Source organism: Lissotriton helveticus, chromosome 1_2 (genome assembly GCF_964261635.1).
Source record: "Lissotriton helveticus chromosome 1_2, aLisHel1.1, whole genome shotgun sequence".
NCBI classification, from domain to species: domain Eukaryota; kingdom Metazoa; phylum Chordata; class Amphibia; order Caudata; family Salamandridae; genus Lissotriton; species Lissotriton helveticus.
Window position 1 is genome coordinate 421,259,717 of NC_136058.1, and position 5,906 is coordinate 421,265,622.

The window sequence follows — 5,906 nt, forward strand, 5'->3', positions numbered from 1 at the left end:
ATCTGCGTTACCTACCTTTTTCACTATCTGCAAAAAGGGTGGTCTCTTCCCTGTTTGCAGACAGGGAATCTCCAGGAAACAATAATTTTGCGAACAACAGTTCAGTTTCAAGCAATTATAGGGTGAGGGAGAAAAAAATAAGCACGGCTGCTACCCTACCTATCCTCCACTGCTTGCAAAGAGAGAGACCTTTGTTTCTCCGTTTGCAGACAGTGAATCCCTCATAGATCAAGATAACAAAAGACCGATAAATAACAATGGGGAGAATGAGTAGGTCCGCAAAGATCTGCGTTACCTACCCTTTTTCACTATCTGCAAAAAGGGTGGTCTCTTCCCTGTTTGCAGACAGGGAATCTCCAGGAAACAATAGTTTGTGAACAACAGCTCAGTTTCAGGTGACTATTGAGTGGGGGAGAAAAATAAGCGCGGTTGTCTGCCCTACCTATCCTCCACTGCTTGCAAAGAGAGAGCCTGTCGTTTCTCCGTTTGCAGACAGTGAATCTCCAAATAAACAAAAAGAGCAATACTAGTATTTAACAATCAAGCAATTTTTTTTTTTTTTTCGCAATTTGTCGTGGTAACACGACCTTACCCGGACCGCATGGACAGTTTCCTGACTTCCGAATCCAGCGCCCGATCGTCCTCTCTTCTTCGTTATCCTCGCGGCACTCCTGATGGTTCCCAGTCAGGACCGTAGATCACTCGAGAGAGGTCTATTCGGAACCAGTGAAGTTCGGATGATCGGCTGTCAGACGAGGGTCTATCGGACAGACGCGTTCCCGATCGTTGCAGTCGTTCACTTTGTCGTCAGGACCTCTCCCACTGGATCCATGGGTCGCTGATGGGCCCCACGCTTGGGACGCCAATTGTAGAAAAATACAAATTGGGGGGCACTACCAACCAGAATATAAGATCCTTAATTATTGCCCGGCGATGTCGCCTCTTGAACCCACAAAGAAGTTAAACTATTGAAGAGGCAGGCGCTGGAGACTGGAAGGCAGGAAACAAGGTTTTTATTCGCTCCGGAGGAGAACACAACGAAAACGGACAGAAGGTATCGTTCTGAGGTGCTCTAACTGCATCTCTGAGGCCTGGCCTCTTATACACTAGTTTATCTCTTTATTACATGTCACACATTCTCGTTGTTACTTTGATGTACGGAAAGACATCCTCAGAATCCCCCCTTCCCAGCCCGTTCCCATGCAAGGCTACAGTGGAAGTCCCCGCCCCGTTCACAACAGGTGATGATCATCGCGCAGCTGGGTATTCCGCCGATTCACGAAGTGTGCGGGTTTCGATCGGATCTCGTGGGATGGGGGGGCTTTGATCATCTCGGGGGTCCTTTGAGGGGGGAAGCTTCCTATTGTATGGGGAGGGGCAAGAGATTGGTATCGGCAGAGCTAGGTGTCGGCCTGGGAACGGGGAAGACAAACGGGCACACGGGAAAAAGGGGTTTGCATCAAAAGGGCCGGAGGTCATGACGGGGGAGCAGGGAGGTGTCGCGCTGGGAACAGGATGAGGGCCTGGGGCAGAGCAGCGCCGAAGAGGGGTTTATGACTCAAGGCAGGTGCAAGCAGGGGGGGGTTGCCAGCGAAGTTAGGAGAGAGAGAGAGAGACGCGCTGGCTCTCGGCGAGAGCAGGGAAGCCATGGTGTCCAAAATGGCGGCTGTTTTACGCGCACAAAAGGTTTAAGGAGAGCAAGAGGGCGCCGATAATGTTGACGGTTTTCAGCCTAACTTTTAACAATCAGTCTCTCTATATTTTTGTGTTAAGTGGTGTCATTTTTACTAAAGAATATTCTTTCAATGTTATTGGTATGTGCTGTATACAATATCATCATTTTAATTATTATATAATGGTTGCCTACTTGTATTATCAAAAAACAAAATTAATTACGCTTTAAATTTTGTAATTTCTTTTATTAACTTGCATAAGTAATGTTATTTTGTTGTACTGTTAAGACATTTGCAATGGCTTAAAAGAATATATGCAGGATTGTTTGTGATTCTTTCAAAACAATATTTTTTTAATACAAACTATTGTAAAATGTGATACTTATTATAAAGCTACATTTATCCAATATATTTCAAAACATTATCGTATAACATTTGTACAACTGTGTATTTGTCTCCTCTTAAAATTTTGACTTTTGTTTTTGCAGTGTAGCTCTTAAACATTGAAAGTGCATGATTTATTGGAAGTTTTGTTTAACTTTTGTAGACAGAATAAAATAAGTTATGGAGGAAAGGTTTTCCAGTAACAAGTATAATTTATTTTTTAAATCTGCTTGCTAACCTTACTTCTTAGATTATTTTGTTCATTATATTGTATTGACCTTTGGGTACTGTTAGTTCACTGACTTATGACTATGGTGTATTGTCTTCAATTAGTCAACCGTTTACTATTATATTTACACTTACTACTGGTGTGATTCTGTATTCTTTATATTGCATTCCCTTGTATTATTCCGAATGAATTCTTTTAATGAAATATGTAACTTATGTTTTACTAGCTTGACATTCTATCATTTTCTGCTTTTTACTGATTTGTTGTCAAATTAATGGTTTAATACTTTAGTATTTTATATTCACTATTTAATATTTAATGATGTTTGTTTTCTAAGGTAGTTTTATATGTAAGTAAAAAACATTTGTTTCCTTTTTTTCTACTATTATTTACATTTTATAAAAATATATACAGTACAAAGACATAATGCCTAAACATTGTATAATATGAAATTCTTTATAAATCAGTGTTCAAATAGTTCTAGTTAAAATCTTATGCTGTATAATATTTGTAAAACAATGTATTTAATCTCTTTTTTTGTGCAATGTAGTTTGTAAACATTGAAAGTGTATAGTATATATATATATATATATATATATATATATATATATATATATATATATATATATATATATATATATGTAAGTTTTATTATACAGGTAAATGAATGGTAACTTTTTTCCTAAGGCAGTTTTGTATTAAAGTAAATAAACATGTTACTTTTCTTAGATGTTACAAGTATTCCTTTATTATATATTTTTTTACAATTGGCATTTCTTGTAGAGTTTGTTTAATACATCCATTAGTATATATGACTTCACAGGTTGCAGGTAAATATTCCATCAATTCATCTGTTAAATCTTCTGTAGGTATGAGCAGTAATTCAGTGGTGGTCCCATTCTCTTAAAACCACCCCAAGCACAGTTATGGGCAAAAATACAACGAAAAGCCCCTGCAAAGCATTATGGGATAAGATTAGCATCATTATTAGCATTCATGAAAGGGTTTCAATGTTTTTGAATTTTACTCATCAGGGACATCTAGGGACGACAATGTGAACTGCAGCTTGATGTATAATATTTTAAATGCTATTGCATTTGCCTCATCAGGGACATCTAGGGACGACGCGGTGAACTGCAGCTTGATGTATAATATTTTAAATGCTATTGCATTTGCCTCATCAGGGACATCTAGGGACGACGAGGTGAACTGCAGCTTGATGTATAATATTTTAAATGCTATTGCATTTGCCTCATCAGGGACATCTTGGGACGACGAGGTGAACTGCAGCTTGATATGTACTATTTTAAATGCTATTGCATTTGCCTCATCAGCGACATCTTGGGACAACGAGGTGAACTGCAGCTTGATGTATAATATTTTAAATGCTATTGCATTTGCCTCATCAGGGACATCTGGGGATGAGGAGGTGAACTGCAGCTCTTTGTAGAATTATTTGGATACTATAATATTCACTTCCCACTGCTAATCTCGTCCCATAATGCTTTGCAGGGGCTTTTAATTGGGACTGTATTTGTGACCATAACTGTGCTTGTGGTAGTCCTAAGAGGATGGGACCACCACCGATTCGAATCGTTCAGCAAGATGTGCTCTTTGTTTTGAAGGCATCTTCTTGGTTCTCCCCCTAGCTCCTTGAGGAATCCTTCTTCTTCTCCTGGGCACAGCACAGCGGAGCAGCAGGATGAGCAGACCTCTGAATCCATGGTGCCACAACACTGTGAAGCTGCAGAGAAAGGTGGAATCAGATGGCACCATACAACACCACACAACACCTAAGCAGGAAGATATTCACTGAGCTGCTGGTAACTAAGATGGGGTTCACAGCAGCAGAAATCTGGTGCATCATGACGGATGCACCCAAAGGCACCTACCTGCTGACGTTCATGTCCGAACAAATCTGCAGGAGGTATTGGCAGATGTGCTGGTCACGACGGGAGGAGAAACCCTTCTCTGACTTCCACCTGGAATGCCAGCTCGTGCTGGAGGTCAAGAGAATGACCGTGCATGTCTACAACCCACATGTCAATGTCCAAGACTTGACAACCTTCCTACGCCGCCACTGCACAGTGACTAAAGCCCCCTCCCGCAACCTGGACAGTGATGGCATCTGGGATGGTAAATGGACAGCAATGGTGAAGCTGAAGGAGGACCCGTTGGCCCCAGATGGAATCCGCCACCCCCCTTCCAGTTTCTCTCTAGGGCGCGACTCAGGATAAATGTACTACCCTGGGCAGCCCAAACTATGCAACAGGTGCAGCAAACCAGGCCACACTGGCAAAGACTGCACAGCGCAAATATGCAGGAACTGCAAAAAAGAAGGCCACACAGCAAAAACCTGCAAATAGAAAACCCCATGCAACCTCTGTGGGGGTGTAGGCCATCTCTTTAAGGACTGCCCAAAAAGAGCCAAATCCTACGCCCACGCTGCCCAACCTCAGTGGAGAAGCCAACCAGAGGAGGAGGAGGCAGAAGTGACCCTGCATCCAGTCCCAGCCCCGCGGCAGGAGAGGGGGACCGGGAAAGGGAAGGGCCACAACCAGAACGCGCCCAAGCCCAAACAGGACACCGCCAAGGTCCCAGAGACACAGACACCCAACGATACCATCCCTGAGCCCGGTGTGCACAGTGAGCTAATAGAGACTCCCACCCCAACTGCCACCGAGGCCCCGGAGGAAGGTGCCTGGACAACACAGGAGCGCAGGAAAAGGAGACACTCAATGGACTCTGAAGGAGCAAGCAAGAGACCCTTGAGCACCCACAATTCCTACTCCGCGCTTGAGGATCCAGAAGAAGAAATGCAGCCGGCACAAGACACCACGAATGAGCAACTCAAGCAAGTGACAGAAGTGCTGAGGGATATGAGGGCGCTGGCAAACTCCATGGAAGCATCCCCACCCCCATCGCCAACAAGACTAGAAGAGGTTGAGATCACCATCGAGGGCCAAGAGCAAGACCTGCCCGTCACCCCAGAGGAGGCAGACCACGAGCCCAGCCAAGAAGGTGGAGCAGCCATCGTGCAACAGCAAGCAACAGCCGCCGAGCAGGAAAGCCCAGCACAAGAGACCCGACAGGAGGCTCAACCAGCCCCGTAAGTAGCCTTGTCGAATGTTTTTGCAACCAATTGCCTTGACTTGATAATTAGTCTTTAAGTATTAAGTTTACTCTTAAAAACTAATTAATGATGGCTATTTCATTATTTTCCGTAAATGTCAGAAGTATTAGAGACAGGCGCAGATGTGCTAGTACTTTGAGTTTTCTTGCCAGCCAGGAGTGTGATGTGTACATGATTCAGGAATGCTCCATCCCCTTTGCAACGTCATACTCCCACCTAGAGCAGCAGTGGACCCTAGGGCCTTCCTTTTGGCCTGGGGGGAACAGCAGTAGGTCTGTGGGAGAGGCTACCTTAGTCAGAGGAAGGCGTTTCACGATGGACTCAGTCACCGAGCTGGAGGGCGGCAGGGCTCTTGTCGTCGACGGTTCGTGGGCAGGAGCGCCAGTTAGACTCATCAACGTGTACGCCCCTTCTGACGTAGGCGAGCGGCGGGAGCTGTTTCAGCGCCTCAGGCCACAGCTGGTCACCTCTAGAACAATTTTGATGG

General features: G+C 44.1%; 1 pseudogene; it reads left to right on the forward strand.

Moving 5' to 3' along the window:
* Positions 1 to 3,988: 3,988 nt before the first annotated feature.
* On the forward strand, positions 3,989 to 5,399 carry LOC144804834 (uncharacterized; annotated as a pseudogene).
* The last annotated feature ends 507 nt before the right edge of the window (positions 5,400 to 5,906 follow it).